We start from the raw sequence: 18,624 nt of genomic DNA on the forward strand, positions 1-18,624 counted from the left end.
GCACTTTTTCAAGGTACCAGAGAAAGCTGTAGGAAGATTTAAAGAATGACTGAGTATTTTCAGCTCGGAGAATTTTAAGTGGTTTCTAGGAAATGTGACATTCTATGTGAGCCTGGAAGGAACTTTGTAGAACCCTTAAAATACTCACAAACTACTATCATTTGTGATAATGCAATATCTTTAGGATATAACTATTCTTTTCCCTTTTAATCTATAACCAGTCTTAGTTATTTTGGCACAATGGATACAGTACTTGACCTGAAGTCATGAAGACCTAAGCTCCAATCAGTTCTCAAACTTTTACTATCTGTGTGACCCTGAGCGAGTCATTTAACTTCTGTCTGCCTCAGTTTCCCTGTGAAATAGAGATAATAATAGCACCTACCTCCCAGTACTGTTGTGAATGTAAATTAAATAATATTTATAAAAGGTTTTGCAATCTATAAAGTACTCTATACATGCTAGCTATTATTTTGTAGGAAAGGAATGAGTAAATCTGGATTGTCTATAAGAAATATAGATTCTAAACGAAGAATGAAGATTGAAGTCAATTGATTCTAAATATCCTAAAATTTAGTATTGTGAAGACAAAAGATCTCAGTGATGAAATGATTTATTTTATCCTTTTTATCTGGATATTTTTATATATAGACATAACAGCACTTAAAAGGAAGTCATTCCCCCCAAAATACCAGGTATAGAAATGAATAAGATTACATTTGGTAGATAATTTGGAAAATGTTAAGGACAATAGAGATAAGACTGTTTTATAAGGTCTTTATTAATTAAAATGCCCACATGGTAAACTAAATGTTACTGTTAGTAGTAACAATAATAAAATTATGGGTATGAGATAACGTATGGATAATAGTTACTTTAAATATGAAAAGAAAATAGTAATAATGCACAATCATGTAGAGAACAATACATAATGGAAACTCACTATTCCTCATAAAAGACTATGTGAAAAAAGGAAAAGAGAACTCTCAGGAATCAAAGGAGATGAGTGTAAATTCAGACCCTGACCCTCCCTATGTGAGCCAGAACTAGTCCTTTAATTTTCGTGGTCCTCAGTTTCCTTATCAGTTAAGGGTACTGAACTAAGGGATCCCTGAGGTCCCTGTCAGCACTACAACTCTGATTCCTTGCATTGCAAAAACGAAAGCCAAAATACACTTGAAGATTAAACAAATCAGCTTGAACCAAGGTACCGTCACAGATAAAAAGATTGCCCATAATCACCTGGGTATAACAATGAGTCATAGAAATATAAACCAAGTTTAAGATAGATGTCATCATACTGAATACTCATAATCTTCAAATTGCATGGGATGAAAAGCTGTCAAAATATAGAGACCTAGAAGAGCGAATCAAAACTGTGACAGAACAGTAAACAGATTAAATCATAACATGTATATATAAACACAACACACAAAGACATACATATGTCTATGTATGTACATACATATATACATACATGTATATATTTATAATACCATTCTTGTTATCTTCTTTGCTACTAGAATTCTCTCAAATATATCAACATCATCATCATGGTTAAGATTTAAAATATGGTTAGTTTGTAAAGTATTTTACAAATATTATCTAATTTACTCCTCACATCAATCTGGGAGGAGCTATTCCCATTTTACAGACCAGGAAAATGAGACAAACAGAGATTTTCTTTGTTTTGATTTGGACTTTTTTTTTAGTGACTTGCCCAAGGTCACACAGTCAGTAAGTATCTGAGGCCAGATATGAAATCAGGTTTTCTTGACTTCAGGTCCAGGTTTGTGACCACTGTACCAAAACATTTATGTGATCAGGCAATCATTTAATCCATCTACAAAATAATCCACTGAATCTTCAATATGAAAGAATAAGAATAAGACAGAATCTTGTCCCCAAAATCTTTCTTTCTCAATTTTATTGTGTAAAAGATGTGAAAAATGATTCCCATTTATACATAGCTTTAAGGTATGCAAAGTACGTGATATACACATGATTTATTTTTTACAAGAACCCTGTAAGCTAGATATTGTAAGTTTTTAGTGTCCCCACTTTACAGATGAGAAAATTGAAGCCCAGAGAGTCAAAGTAACTTGCTTATGGCCATATGGGTAAATGATGAAGACTGGATTTAATTTCAAATCTTCCTGACTCCCAGTCCAGGGCTCCTTTCTTTATGCCCCATAATGGAGGAAAGAAGGGAAACTTACAAAAATGCATGATCAAGTACCACCATAATACATCACAAGAGGGGGAAAACATTAGCCAATGGGAGAAGGAAAGATAAGAAAGGTCAGCAGCTGCAAGCATTTTTGCCAAGAAAAGCAGAGTGTGTTGGATTATGTGAATTCTAGGATCTTTTCCTACCCTCTAAGATCTACCATCCTAGCAAATTTCAACTATTCAAACTCAAAACTGTACCCAGTCTTTTGGAACATCCTGTATAAAGCTATCTGGTTTGGGACAAAGCACTCATTAAAAACTTTGAAAAAAGACTTCCATGACATTGAAGAAAACAGTGAAGACACTCCCAAACAACTTTGTGTTGTCTCCTTCTAGATCCTAACGTGAACCTCAGGAAGTGGTTTTAGCGCCAGCTCAGTGTACTTTTTCCCCCTGTTGTGATGGATCACCGTGGCGCCTGATTTTACAGCTGTAGCTGGAACTTCCCTTTACTTTGCTCCAAAATGAATGTCATGCTTAACTTGTTTTTCTTAATTAAACTTCCTTTCCCAGCCCCTAATACGGGTATTATTAAAACTCATTAGTCCCATTCACGCTGCCCTGTCACTTTGGGGCTCTACATTCATACATTGAAGGGCTCCATAGCTATATATAGGGTGAAGATTAAATAATAAATATGAGAACTTGAGTGGTTTATGAGTGTCAGGATGAGAAAGGGGCTGCAAGGCCCATAAGGTTTCTCACAAAGAAAGGTACTGGGGCTAAAGCTAAGATGCTGACACATCTCTGATCCATAAAGGCTGCATTAATGGCAGCAATAAAGGTACAGGGCCATTGACTGAGAATTTCCCTCCCATGCCACAGAAACAGGCAGTGAAGACCTCCTATTTACTGTTAGATGAAAAGGGAGCAGTGTAAGAATTCCTCCAAAGCCTGATGTAGACTCATTTCAAATATCCCGAGTGATTTGCTATATATTTTTTCTTCTCATTTCTATGTACCTGACAGTAGGATGTCCTCCTACTTTCCATGAAGCTGATTCCAGATAAAGTCAAATTCTATTAAAGGTCTAGGCGCCTTATCATAGAACCTTTGGTTGATGCTTTTGACAGTGTGGATGGACTCCACCAGGGACAAAACAATATGGACCCCTTGATCCAAACTCCATGCAGTTATTTGGAGATGCCATTTGGGTATCTGAATGTGAGACGTTCTCGAATATTATAATTACATGTGGAAAGAGTTCTGTCTCAAAAGGTTAATTTTCAAATTTCTGACCTAAAAACCTCTAACCCCCAAATTTTAGATATTAATGTAAGCAATAATAATAAGCTAGAAGTCATGTGTGGGGGTAATAAAGTGAGTGAGACTTGAAACTGACAAGATTTGAACTCAGATCCCACCTTAGACATATATCATCTGTGTGATCCAGGACAGGTCATTTTAAGTCTCTGAACCTTCTTTTTCTCAACTGCAAAATATGGATTAAAATAGAAACTATCTATCTCCCATTCCCCAGGGTTCTTATGAGAATTACATTATTTAATTCATTAAAATATTTTATAAACCTCAAAGTAAAATTATCATCATCATCATTAGTCTTTCCAGTCATGTCTGACTCTCTGTGATCCCTTTTGAGGTTTTCTTGACACAGATACTACAATGGTTTGCTATTTCTTTCTCCAGCTCATTTTACAGATGAGGAAACTGAGGCAAACAGGGTTAAGTTGTCCAGGGTCACATAGCTAGTAGTGTCTGAAACTGGATTTCAACTCACAAAGAGGAGTCTTCCTAATTCTAAATCCAGTGCTGTATCCACTGCCCCATGTAGCTGCCCTTTATTATTATATTATTATTATTAACAAGATCCAAAATTTCAACACTGGTTCATATAAAGCACTGGATTTAACATCAGAGAGGCCTGAATTCAAATACTTTTTTCATATACTTCCTACCTATGTGATTGAGGCAAATCATTTATTTACCTTTTGTGTAATTTCCTTATATGCAAAATAAGGATTAAGCTTAATGCCTTCTAAGGCACCTTCCATTTCTAAGCCATGATTTTAGGATTCTTTGAAAATTAAGAAACAATAATAACCTTTTATACCAAGTAAAGTATCGTAAGAGTTGGAAGATTTGCACTCATTATATCTCTAAAGTATGCTATGAAGAATTTTAGGAAATCATAAGAAATGAATAGTCATTTTTATTTAGCACTCTGTTAAGAGTGTATTTTATATTATAATGATCTATCAAGAGTATACAGAGGGGTGTGTGTATGTGTGTGTGTGTGTGTGTGTGTGTGTGCGTGCGTGTGTGATTTCAGTTAATTCAGAATAAGAGGCATGGAAGGGTAGACTTACAATTCAGAAAAGAAAGATACAAACCCTGCTTTTGATTCTGCTATTTATGAGATACAGTGGAAGTTGTCTGAAGTCATAGCACCTCAGTCAACTGTTTAAATTTATAAACGGCAAAAGTGAAATGGTTCTCAAGTCAGAGGACCTTCGTTCAGATTCCTCCTCACACCCTTATCTGTATGACCTTGGGCAAGTGATTCTCTTTGGGTCTTAGCTGTAAAATGAGTGGGTTGGGGTAGTCTCAGGTCCATATTATCTCTAGATCCATGAAATTGTAAACCTTTGAATATTTTTATATAGTTTCATTAAATATTTCAAAATTATAATTAAAATGTGTAATGCTTTCTAAAAATAATTTGGGTTTGAAATTCCCTCCTTCACTCCCACCCTTGCCCCACTCCTTGAGAAGGCAGGCAATATGATATTGATCATACATGTGAAGTCTTGCAAAGATTTTTTTTCATGTTAGCCATGTTGCAAAAGACACACACACACACACACACACACACACACCAATAAGAAAGTGGAAAAAAGTCTGCTTTACTTGGCACTCAGAGTTCATTAGTTCTCTCCATGGAGTTGGCTAGCATTTTTTGTCATGAGTTCTTTGGAATTACTATAAACAATCTGTATTAGCAGAGGGAATTTCTAGACTGGGAGTTCCCCACATTAATGACATCACAGGCGCTTGGTGGTAGGAGGAGGGGAAGGGAGGGAATAAAGTAAAGGCAAGCTTAGCAGTGGTTGGACAGCTCAGACATCCCACACAGTTTTGAAACAGAGGAGAGCATCAGTTGAAAAGCTAGTAGTCAGGAAAAGGGAGGCTGGTCAGCGCCCATTGAAATGAGCAGGTGCAAACCCCCAGCTGAGCCCTGACAAGTTCCCCGTGAGTCTGTAGTAGTAATAACCTGTTCAGAAGTCAATGTCATTTCTTTTCACTAACATTATAAAATGTGCCTTTAATTTCAGTGCTCAGTGAGGCTTTTCTTAAGCATTTTTTTAATACACAAACCACCTATAGAATGCCTCAGAGATAAACCCAGAACATTAGCTGACTACGATATTTTTTGTGGTAACTACCAAACAAATACAACTACTTTATGTCCTTTTCTTAGATATTAAAATATAACAAACTTTTTCAGGAGACCAATCAAGTCTCTGAGTAGCTGTGACATTGTCTGGACATTCAGCTACTTCTGGACACTGACCTAACTGGATTATTAATATCACTTTTAATCCATCTAACAAATAGTTTTTTTTTTTCAAAAGCTGGTGGAAGGTTTTAACTAGTCATTTCCAAAGAACTGCCTCCATCATGCACAAATATTAATTTTAATGTGTGGATTACAGTATGTAAATACTGCTTGCAAAATTGGGAAAAATTTTAAATATACCAATTAGCCATTTCCATGATGGTAGAGAACATCCCTAAATCGTGTTCTCTATATGCTACTCTCTCTCCTCAGACGCTGGGAAAATGCAAGTATAAAGTTAATAGCATTTCCCCTTTGACAACAATCAGTATTACTTAACCATTGCAAATGCATCTTTCAGCTGGTCCTCTGGTTTCAACAATCCTATGGCACATGCTGGCATATGAATCAGTGATTATGAAATATGCAAATTCATTTAAAAATTAGCCCTTTCCCCACGTCGAAATCCTCCAGTTACTTTCACATCCATTTACAAGCCTCCCCCACCTCCTCCTCCTCCCTTTCTGTCTTGAAATCACCATCTTTAAAAGACTGCCTCACCTCCAACAACATAGTCCCAAGCATGTCCAGTTGAACCAAGGTGCTAAATATTAACAGCCATATTCTCTGCAAGCCTGAACAGTGGCAAGCCTGAATCACCTGCCATCTAACCTCTTTGTTCATCTGTCTCAGAGAGTCTTGTCACTGGCCCTCTCTGTACTCTGTGCTAGCTGCCTTCCCTGATTCAGTTAAACTGCTGGAAGATGTTAAGTGTTACTGGTTAGTGCAGTTAGTAGGCTTGGGTATGCCAGGGCACATCATCGCCTCTCTCCTAGTTACACTCTGCATGTAATCCACGTGACACCCAGCTCAGTGGAATAAAGACAATGCCTGTCCTCTCAGATACCTATTTAGGGAGAAAAATGTTCCTCAAGATTCTTTCTTTCTATTGCTATCTTTTTATTGAGCCTCTAAAATCTTAAAAAGCAAGAAAATTGTAACTTGTTCCACCTGAATGGCTCTTGTCAGTGTGCTTTGGTTTCTTCTTTAGAAAATAAAAAAGAGGGAGAAAGGGAAAAACAGAAAAAGAAAGAAAAAGAAAAATCTGACTTGGTGAAATCTGCTTTTTCAAAACTGGAAGAGCCTTGGAAAAAATCTACAAGGAAAGTTTAGGGAACCAGACCGTAGCGCTCCTCCGATCTGTGCTCAAATTGTACAAAACACTTGCCATGTCCTGGGAAAGCAATCCCACATGAAGGATTTTGACATGACATTGATGAGTGGGCATTCACTGCACATACATGAGAGTGTGGCTCCCTTGAGTGCCCAGACCATGCAGGCATCTGTGTATGTCTGGTAGGCAGAGAGCCCCTGAATAACATTTGCTATTTCTCTTAGAAAAAGTACTAAACACTTCAACTGCTGTCTTTCACATTTGCAAAAAAAGAAAAACCTAACTCCACTTCTCCTCTGTGCTTTTTCCTGTCTGAGAGATCAACATTAAATTGGCCCTTTGCAAGGAAAAGCCAACAAAATGATGATGCTACAAAGGGTCAGAGGGGGAAAAGAGGGATTGTTATTATGAACTTACCACTATAACAATAATGCCCCCACATAGAGCTCAATATTTCTATTAAACAAATCAACTAGCTCAACGTGATGGCTCTGAAGGCATATGGGATCCTAAAATGGTTGGGGATGCTCTGTGTGCTTTTCCTAATTCCAATGTTAACTTCAAGCTGTAACTCTAAATCATCTGGCTGACTCATTTTAATTATACCTGCTGGAAGCTCATCATCCTACCCCAAGGGAAGAAGAGATATTAGGGGGGAACTTAAAGGAAAGAAGGAAATGAAGAAATGGGATTTTAAGTTCCTGAATTCAACTGCAAGAACGTGTCTGGGAAAACACACACGGGGATGCATCTCGCCATCAGGCAAGAAAACCCAGCAAGTGTCCAGGCAATGGACGGATGCTTCAGAAATGCAGCCGCCTGCCTGCCTGGTGCACTCTAGCCAGAGCCGCCTGGGCTTTGAGAAAGACCGAGGGAGAGGAAGAGGGTGAGAGGGAGAGAGAAAAGAGGAGAGAGGAAGTGGATGAAAGAGGGAAGGAAGGAGAGGGAGTGCAGGGACAGAGGGAGAGAAGGAGGCAGGCAGAGTGAAAAGAAAGGGGTGTGGGGGGGGGGTGAAGCTGCAGAATCTACTGATTCAACTCAAGGAAAGTTACCTATGACTGTGATATTGACAGTCCTGCCTGGGATGAGGAGTACTTAAAACAAAACCCGTGTGCCCAGTTGACCGCTTGTCAGGTTTCCAGATGCAGTGACCCTGAAACCCTTCGTGTGTGTGTGTGTGTGTGTGTGTGTGTGTGTGTGTGTGTGTGTGTGTGTATCTGTCTGTCTGTCTGGATTTGTGTGTGTGCGTGTTCAAGCAGCCCAATCTCCCCCTCCCACCCCCAACAACTCTCCCTCCCCCACCCCCCCGCCAAGCAGCAGCATCAGTGGGAGCATCAGAGATGTCTGTTCGGTTTCTCTTCCCCCTCTTTTTTTTTTTTTCCTTCTCTCTCTCTCTCTTCTTCCCTGTGGCGTGCATGAAGCTTCTCCCAGGCACCGCCGCCACCGTCTTCTCCCGGGAAGTTCCCCCGCGGAGGCAGGCGGGCAGCCTGGGCTGCAGGAGCTAGATCCCCCAGAACCAGGGCATCGAACCTAAACTTGGGAGCCCCCTTCCCCTGGGGTAGGGGGGAGCTAGCGGGAGGCCGCGCCCCCGACACCCCGGCCCGCTTCATCAGGGCCGGGGCGCTGAGACTAGATCAGGACACCCCCTTCCCTCGCACACCCCCTTACTTCTGGCCACCCCCGCAGTAGGTTTGGGGTTCGAGCCCCCTCTGTCCCCCCGATTTCCAAGGAAGGAACCCCTGGCGGCGGCACCTGCAGCGAGATGCACCTGCAGACCCGGCAGCTGGCCAGCCCGCCCCCTCCCCAATAAAGAGCCCCTCCTTAGTCCCCCCGCCACAGCCCACGGCGCCAGCAGCCCCCCGCCCGGGCCCCCAGCCGCTGCCGGTGAGAAGCAAAGTCTTTACCAGTTCAGTAGGCGTTTGCAGTGGCGGCCCCGCGGCGCTCCTGGCTCCGGCGTTCCAGGCGTTATTGGGGCTGGAGCAGCTGCAACCCGGGGCTCCTCTCTCCTTCTTTTCCCCCTCCCTGGCTGTCTCTCTATGTCTCTGTGTGTGGGTCTCTCCCTCCCTCCATCTCTCTCTCTCTCCCTCTCCCCGCCCCCCTAAGTCACCCCAGACAGTTCCCAAACCTAGCGATCGTGCTGAACCCCCTCCAGTTGCACTAGCGATCCCCAGGGCTGCGACCCCCCGGGCTGCTTCGCGGAAAGCCGACCATCGGGCGAGCCCCAGACGCGGTCCAGCCCAGCGCTACTTCTTGGCCGCTGCAATCAGATAATCCTGCTAATCCAATAGATTTATCTCGATGGGAAATTGACCTCCAAAACGAAGCCCCCCCCGGACTGAGGCTGGACCCTGGAGGGATCCCCGAGCTTGGCGTCAGGGGAACGAAAGGGCTGAGGCTCGCTTTGGGGGTGGCTAGGCTAAAAAAATCTTTTTGGATTCTGGGTGCACCGCTCGCAAAAAAATGCCGAGGACCCTGGTTTTCCCCTAATATAGGTTTCAACTCCAAATTGGTGCTGGATGAAAAATGGTACAAAGATACCCCTAGTGGCGACAAGCTAGACTGCATCCATCCCACTTTTTTCCCCTTTTTTCCCTCTCCCCTTTTCCCCCTGAAGATATTCCTCTGCTCCTGTGGTTAAACACCAAGAAAGATGACCCGAGATTAATATGAATGACATGTGCCTAGCGAAAAAGTGGGATTTTTTTCTTTACCTTTTTTTTCTCTTTTTGCCTTTTATGATTCTGTTTCCCAGTAACCCACTCCCCTCCCTTCTGCGAATCCTTCCTCTAGTGGTGTTTCCAAGATGCCAGTTTAGGATAAAGCAGGGATTTCAAAGCAAACATCTCTGTGTCGAGAATAAGAAGTCAGACCAAGCTAGTTCAAACGAGTGGTCACAACCTTTCTGATATAAGTCGTTGTTAGAAACAGGCCTCGTCAACTGCTTTTTCTCTTTGCCATAATAACTGAATTTTTAACAAATCTCTTTTCATTTGTAAATCCTGACAGTAATTGAGCACAGCAAGCAAGATGGTGGCTCCCGGGAGCCTAGAACCAGAGGGCAGAGGCTTAAGGTGATTATGAACCTAGCAAGATATTTTATCTGGTAATTCTGGAATTCAGGAGTCCCTGGATTCCAGTCAGACTCTTTCAGAGAACTCTATAGCTAAGTGCAGTGAATAGGGGTGGGGGAGGACCAGGCTCCCCACATATTGAGAAGGTCACATTACTCATGAAATTGGCCATTCTAAGGCAAATAGTGGCTACAAGAATTGTAAGATTTCTTTGGATAGTGATCATCATGGACACTTTCTGGTTACATAATTTAACTTATAGCCCAAGAGAAGATAGGGATCACTGAAGCAAAGTGCTTCATCATTTACAAAGCTCTTTATACAAGTTGTGAGAGCTAATATTCACAACAACCCTGTGAAATGGATCAAGCAGTTAGTATTATTAATGAAATTATTGCTAATATTGTTGCTATCATCCCCAATTTACAGATTTTAAAAATGAGGCAGAGAAGTTGTCATTTATCCCCAGCGACATGACTAGAAAGCATACTTGAAATTAGGTCTTCTAGAAGGTACAGTATTTCCAGGGCTGTTTCCATTTTCTGGAAGAGGGAAAGGAAAGCAGTGTAATGTAGCAGACAAGCCATTAAACTGAGGGTTCAGAAGCCAAAAATCTTGTCCTAGTAATGTCATCAACAGGTTGTGGGACCATGAAGAAGTCACTCAAAATATTTGTGCCTCTTATAAAATGGGAAGACTGAGCTAACTTGTCTTCCAGGTCTCCTCCTATGAAGAATCATTTAGCCTCCCTGAGCCTCAGTTTCCTCAACTGTAAAAAAAAACACATAGCCTCACCTCACAGGAGGCTATGAGCATCAGATGAGATATTGCACTTGGCCAGCTCTTGGCTTACTAAATTATGTAAGCCAACTTTATGTTGATTATTAGTACTTTTGATTTTTGGTCCAGAGCCATCATTTATAGCCTAACAGCACTAGAGATGGGTGGAACCTAGAAAGGTATCCATCCCTTCATTTCTACAAACTGAGTCAAGAGCAAGTTATCTCACTTACTCAAGATTATGCAGGTAGCAAGGGTGAGAGGTGAGATCCAAAGGTGCCTCCTCTGACTCCAGATATAGTTGTTGTTTTTTTTTCACTCTGCAATGATCTTTTTTTGTGCAGGGGACTCCCAATGAGGACATTCCCTCCACCAATGAATATCATCAACCCCTATGCAAATTTTAGTCTTCAGGAGTGGTTTGGGAAACTGAGGATTTAAGTGACTTGTCCAGAATAATGATCCTGTATGTGTCAATATGATTTGGTTACTTTGTAATCCTATATATTTTATATTAAGCGTTTAAAAACATTATTCTCAGAAGAGATCCATAGGAGCTTACATTCTACTAGATCACATCCCTGCACTGGCTATGGCAAAGGGAGGAGAAGGTGAAAGAATGAGTAACTTTAAAGGGGAACCAAAAATGAAACCACTTATATTAAGCAGATTACAAATGAAAATAAATTAATTAAGGACACTAGAACATTCCAAATAAATGCAGGTATGTGTTCCAGAGGCATCACAGGATGGCAGAAAGAGAAATGGATTCAAAGTCCAAAGACCACCCTCAATAGACCACCCTCTTCTTTACCCTTCCATGGCACTCAGCATCCTCATCTTTAAAACAAGAGAACTGGACTCTAAGGACCCTTTCAACTCTAGATCTCTGATGCTATAGGTCTAGGACAAGATGATTTCTAACGTCTCTTCCAGCCCTAAATCTGAAGACTTATTCAAAGCCTGATGATCTACAACCTAAGGGAGTTACAGAATCAGGGGATGTTATTGCAGTCAGCAGTCATTATATTTTAGAATTCACAAAAGATAGGAGAAGTAATAAAACATTAGAATCATAAAAATTGTAGGAATTTGAGAGGTGGAAGGGACACTAGAAATCATCTATTCCAACCCCCTCATTTTGCTGATGAGAGAACTAAAGAGGAAGAATACTGAAAGTAAACAGGCTGAGGGTTCTAGCAACCAGCCTGTGGGATATCTAACCTGAACAAGGAAAGACTTAATGTGGGGGTGGGAGGGTGTTATCAGTCTTCAAATTGTCAATGGGTTCCCATTCAGAAGAGTGACTTGACTTGCTTTACCTAAAATCACAATAGGTGGAATTTGGTAGGAGACAGATTGAGACTCAAAAAACCAGGAGTTCCTAAAAAATAAAAGCTATGCAATAATGGAGTGAGATATTTCATGAGCCAGTGCATCATACCTAGATGTCAAGTAGACTTTGGATAACCATTGGGGGATGCTATGGGAAGGGAAAGATATCTTCTCAGGTATGTGTTGAACTAGGTGGTCTCTGTAGTCTCTTATAACTCTTGAGAAACTGTGATATCTACACATTCACATAAGTTGTCAGTAGTAGATCTAGAATCCATGTCTCCAAACACCACAGGCTCTGGTGATTTCTCAACATCCAAAGTTAAACAAATGAAAAAAATAGTCAATGGAAATAAAAGAAGAAAAATGAACATCTTGTGTGCTAGAACAAGTTATCAAGAATGTATTTGTAAACATCTCTAAGTACATATTACTGAGAAATGACTAGCTTATATTTCTCATAAGAGCTCAAAAATGTTTTGGTTTCATTCAGTGATATGAGACATAGAGGAAACAAGTAGATAATCTTTCTGGATTTCTATAAGGATTTCATCTATATGTTATATGGCCTTCTAAAAACAAAGGAAAAAAGAGGAAGATGATAAATGTTGGAGAAGATGTGGGAGAGTTGGAACACTAATTCATTGTTTGTGGAGCTGTGAGTTAATGCAACCATTCTGGAGAGCAATTTGAAACTATATCCAAAGGGCTACAAAAAAGTGCATATCCTTTGACTCAGCGATATCGCTTCTAGGACTGTATCCCAAAGAGATCTGAAAAATGGGAAAGGGTCCTATATGTACAAAAAATATATATAGCAACTCTCTTTATAGTGACCAAGAACTAGAAATCGAGGGGATGCCCATCAATTGGGGAATGGCTGAATGAGCTGTGGTATAGGAATGGAATGGAATACTATTGTGCTATAAGAAATGATGAACAGGAAGACTTCAGAGAGGCCTGGAAGGATCTATATCAACTGATGCTGAATGAAAGGAGCAGAACCCCAGAAGAACATTGTACACAATAACAACCACAATGTGTGAGCAATTTTTCTGGTAGACTTAGCCACTCACAGCAATGCAAGGACCTAAAACATTTCCAGAGGACTCTTGAGGCAAAATGCTAAGAACTTTGGAATTGGAAAGCAGAATGAAGTAAAATATTTTCTCCTGAGTTGTGTTTTGGTTTGGTTTCCTTTCTCTCATGATTTCTCCCATTCATTTTAATTTTTCTATGCAACATGACAAATGTGAAAATGTTTAATAAGAATTATGTGTAGAACCCACATAAGGTTGCATGCCATCTCTGGGAGGGAGGGGGGAGAGAGGAGGAGAAAATCTAAGACGTATGGAAGTGATTGTAGAAAACAAATTAATAATAAAAAAAGAAAACAGAAAAACAAAGTACAATAATCTACAAGTAAATATCTGTCTATTCAATGTGCTGCCCAATTCATAGAGGAAAATTTTAAAATGAGTAATAGATATAGTAGTATCAATAAGTATAACATTCAAATCCTCCAGTTGATCTCTGATCTTATCAATGGAGGTGTTCCCTCCAGCAATGGAGATTTCAACCCACCCTTGTCTATCCTAGGCAACTCTTGTCCATGGTATCCTCAAAGTTCATTCCATATTGGGAGCTTTCTGAATAAAAAAGTAAGGTACTCCGGCTGTCTACCTGCCGATATTTACTCTTGCCATGGAACCAACCTGTCTTCTCTTCCTATCCTACATTTCCGGAGTAACAAATGTTTCTCTGGTTCTCCTTACTCGCTATAGGTCACAGCCTGTTCATGCCCACCAAACTCCACTCCTTTGATTTTTATGTGACATTCATTTTCAATACCAGAATTATTGAGTTCTATAAACCACAACCTTACAACATTGGTAAAATGTGGTTTGGTTTGGTTTTTAAAATACCCCTTTGTGCCTAGGAGAAACTTGTGGTCATTAAAGTTGTTCTGACATTTCCTGGAGGTAATCCAGTCCACTCTCCAATTAAATCCTGTCCCCAATCATGGTCCATTTGTATTGCCTATTCCAGATATAAATAACAGTGAACAAGCTGTTTGGGTGATCCACCCAATAGCATGTCACAATATGGCCAATCTATAGTCTTCATCCACTTGGTCCTTTTTGGAGGGAATACTATTACTACAGTCCAATTCATAATAACTGATATTTGTATGGTGAGTTAATATCTGATAGCATGTTAGGTATACTAACCCTCTTGATCCTTACAAGAGCAACATGGAGTAGGGACTATGATTGTTGTTATTCCATTTTTTGAGATGAGGAAACTGAGGCTCAGACAGGTTAAATGATTTGCTCAAGACCATTGAGCTACTTAGGATCTAAAATGACATTCAGCATTCAAACAGAGGTCTTCAGGAATTGAAATCCAGTGTTCAACTTACTATGTTATGTAAAGCAAACATAGAAACCTAACTCTTCTAGTTTCAAATCTTTCTCACCTTTCCCCTATACAACCGAGAAGGGACTTATTTATGGCAAGAATAAAAAAAGAATGAAAAATGAATAAGTGCCTCTAATTATCTGAAGGTTTATCATAAGGAGGGTGCAGTTCAGGTTTTTGACATTTCTACATCTCATTTTTGGCATGTTTTCCCCATATTATCCTTTCACTAATTAATGTTACAAATGGATGCTAGAGATGACTAGGTCAAATCAATCAAATTAGGTCTAATTTGGAAATATTTTAAGATCTGGTGTAGAAATTGGAATAGTATATCTTCTTAGGAGAAGTAAGATATAAATAGTTGTAATGGAGATTTCTACCTTTATTCTGGGGCAAAATATTCTTTATAAACTTTGAAATCTCCTTTGCTATAACATACTTTAAAATGCCAAAGTCTTGAACCAAAAGAAATTGATGAAAAGCATTTACATACCTACTACATGCCAAACTCTAACTAATCTGTACAGGCTAGATTTATGAAAGGAAGAAAAAGTATTTGTGTACGTGTGTGTGAATATTACACGTGCATACATATATGTATGTGTGCATATGAAGAGAGAATGACAGAAGAGAGAAGTGAGAAGGAAAGAAGGAAGAAGAGACAGAGAGACAGAGACAGAGAGACAGAATTGGAGAGACACAGAGAGAGATGTGGTCACATTACCAACCCTAACTATTGCAAAGGCACCTGTTTATGAAGGTATTTTTCCTACGGGGATGAATTCACTCACAATCCTGCTTAATTAGGGAAGACGACTTGAAGCACTTGCCTGGCACTGAATATTGCAGGTATGTCTTGGGAGAGCACACCTGCTTTGATGCTAAATTTACCAGATGAGTCTTGATATTTCCAACTCAAACATTCTCAAGAACTGGTAATGGAAACCAAGTAAGTAGTAATAGGAACCTGGGTATCTGGGGAATAAGCCCATTAATGGCTGCTCTGAGATGCTGAAAGGACACACAGTATATGAAGGAGGAAATAATTCAACGTAAAAAATAAAACTCATTTTGTCTCTTTCGTTTTACTTAATGATTCTCCAATATTCGGCATGACATACTGACAATAAATCAGTAAGCCCTTTTAAGCACATACCGTGTGTCAGGTGCCTAGGTACTGGCTATACAAAGACAAAAATGAAAGTCCCACTCTCAAGGAGTTTGTATTTCATGAACAGACAAGTATTTATTACGCAATTGATATGTGGCAGGCACCATGCCAAGGGCTAAGGCTTTACAGATAAAAGAAAAAATGAAGGGTTCTTGCCCTCAAGGAACTTATATTCTAATGGGGATCAATAAAAGTGGGACTGCTCAAGGGCTACATTGAAAAAGACCTGGAAGAAGGCTTACAGTTCATTGGGTGATCCTCAGTGAAAGATTTACAGGAAAATATGGAGAGATGTAACAGTTCAATAGAGACATGAGTTGGGCTGTCTCCAACTGGGACTTGTATAGTGAGTCACCACATACTAAGAGTTCGGTGTTCCATTGATTGAACAAACCACTGAAACAACTTAGAATTCTTCATCTCTTTCTCATCTCATCCCCTTTTTTATCAATTCTATTTAAATTTAATTGACATAATTATGCTCTGCTTTAAAATTCATAACTTTAAAAATCTGATACTTTGATCAACTATCATTTAAAGCTTCCATTCTCGTTTCATAGAGTTTCATTAGCAAGATTTGTTCCAGCCCAGATTTTGTACACCCTATAAGACAGGCATTACATGGTGGATATTCCTAGGGATCAATCTTTCATCTCAAAGATGGATTCTTCTTAATTCTTTTCATGAGTCTCTCAGCTGCCTTTGCCACTTTTCATCCTACCACAGTTGATTACAATTCACTCTTGCATATCCTGGAATGAGCTAAACTTGATAATATCTGTTACTGTCTCAGTAATCCCTCGTAATATATAGAAAATTCAACTTCATAATCAGTCTTTTGGAACATCAAGCTATATTTTATACTAGAATCTGTGCTTGTTTTATCCATAATGGTCACTCACCTATTCAAGCTGTTTCTTTTATTATAATTTAAAACCCACAAGCATTTCCTAAGAACCTACTATATGCTAGGAAGGTTGCTATATTCTGGGAAACCAACGACAAAATTCAAACAGCACCTATCCTCAAGATGCTTATATTCTACTCTCAAATGTCATTTTATAATTCCATATCAGTGTGTGAAAGTCTGACCATCAATTTTAAAGGCATGATATTCAATCTAGAAATATATATGTACGTATATTTGCATATGCATACATGTATATACATGCATATATACATTATATGTATATTGTATGCATGCATACATAAACATACATATATATGTATATACATATGTATGTACATGTATATTCCTATACATATACATGATATGTACTTATATATAAAACATTCTTGTTAGAAATTCTAAACTACCCCTTTAAGAGTGCTGCCTCAAGATTTGGAAGATACATATTTGGATACTCACCTTAATGGGTTGGTAACCATGGGTAAGATGCCTTAACACTCTAAGCCAGGGGTTGGGAGCCTGCAGCCTCGAGGCCACATGTGACCTTCGTGGTCCTCAGGTGCTGCCTTTTAACTGAATCCAAGTTTTACAGAACAAATTCTTTTATCAAGGGGATTTGTTCTGTGAAGTTTAGATTAAGTCAAAGGGCTATACTTGAGGACCTAGAGAATCACATGGAGCCTCGAGGCTGCAGGTTCCCTACCCTTACTCTAAGCCTTAGTTTTTTCACCTCTAAAATGGGTATAGTAATAATAATAATATCTGTATTAATAATTTCATGGGAGAATGTGAGAAAGAGTGTTTCTCAACCTTTAAACCATAATATAAATTTAATTTTATTTTTATCTAGGATTTTTTTATAATAAAATGAAACATTTGGGTGTTACATTTGCACTGTTGGATCTATCATTTGGTGAGTGTATTTCAGTTGGTTTGAAAGATTCATTTCCATCATTTCCTAAAGATCAAATAATGAAAGACATCCTTTTAGAACAGTGAGATGGTTCTCTCTATATAAACACAAACATAAATTTGAGGAGGGGAAGGCATTCAATTAATCAGACATGATTAAATACTGATGTATACAAAGTACTGTGACTGTAACCAAGGAGTATATATATATATATGGATGAAGCATGATACATTTATGTTTTCAATGTGTTTGTAATCTGTGCATGTATCAGACATGAATAACTACATTCAAAGAAGGGAGTTACAGTAAAAAAATAATAATAATCTGAAATTGCAAACAGCCTCCAAAGCAGATACTTCTGCTTTAAAAAAATGATTTGTGTCCCTATGTAAAAACAAGGGAATATGTGGTTTTCTGGGACTTCCAATGCCTTAAACAAAATAAAGAAGCCTGTTACAAAAACTAGAAAGGAAGATGTTCCAGAGTCATCCACTTTCCTCCATCCTGAGCTCTCTCTCACATTAATGCTACTGTCATCCAGTCCATACTGAGGCAAAGCAAGAGCTAAATTAACCTTTCTTTACAATTTTGATTACTCCTTCTCTGGAGGAAGAGACACAATTAAGAGTATTTTGTGGTTAACAGAGAATCCTCCTTAAACTTCTCTCAATCCTGGTTTCTGCCAGTCTGGAAGGAGATATGACAATAACAGTAACAAGGGAGTTATTTAATTCAGAGAGCTAATGTTGTATCCCCCTCCCCCTCCAAAAAAGGTCAAGGCAAGATTTATCATTGATGAGTCACTAGGAGGATTTTTTTGCCATCGCTATTAAAAACAGGGAGACAGCAAAGAATTTACCTGCATTCATTCATTCATTCAACAAATGTTCATTTAATACTTATTGTATACATTAGGCAATAAATATTGCAAAACTTAAGAGTTGACATTTACACAGCCTTTCAAGTTTGCAAAGTTCTTAATCTACAATAGCCCTGTGAGGTAAGTTTTAATATTATCCCCACTTCCCAGATGAGGAAACTGAGGCACAGAGAGGTGAGTTGACTTCTTCAGTCACGCAGCTAGCAGTTGCTGGAGG

At 39.2% G+C, this 18,624-nt stretch overlaps 1 protein-coding gene across 2 annotated transcripts in view; it reads right to left on the reverse strand.

Annotated features, from left to right (window-relative positions):
* Positions 1-9,399, reverse strand: part of LOC140510114 (neuroligin-1-like) — a 309,399-nt gene extending 300,000 nt beyond the window's left edge. For both annotated transcript variants that reach the window (XM_072618453.1, XM_072618452.1), the window contains exon 1: positions 8,828-9,399. The gene's annotated coding sequence lies outside the window, so the exon portion shown is untranslated. The remainder of the gene's footprint in view (positions 1-8,827) is intronic.
* Between the last annotated feature and the right edge of the window lie 9,225 nt (positions 9,400-18,624).

This window comes from Notamacropus eugenii, chromosome 6 (assembly GCF_028372415.1).
Source record: "Notamacropus eugenii isolate mMacEug1 chromosome 6, mMacEug1.pri_v2, whole genome shotgun sequence".
NCBI lineage: Eukaryota > Metazoa > Chordata > Mammalia > Diprotodontia > Macropodidae > Notamacropus > Notamacropus eugenii.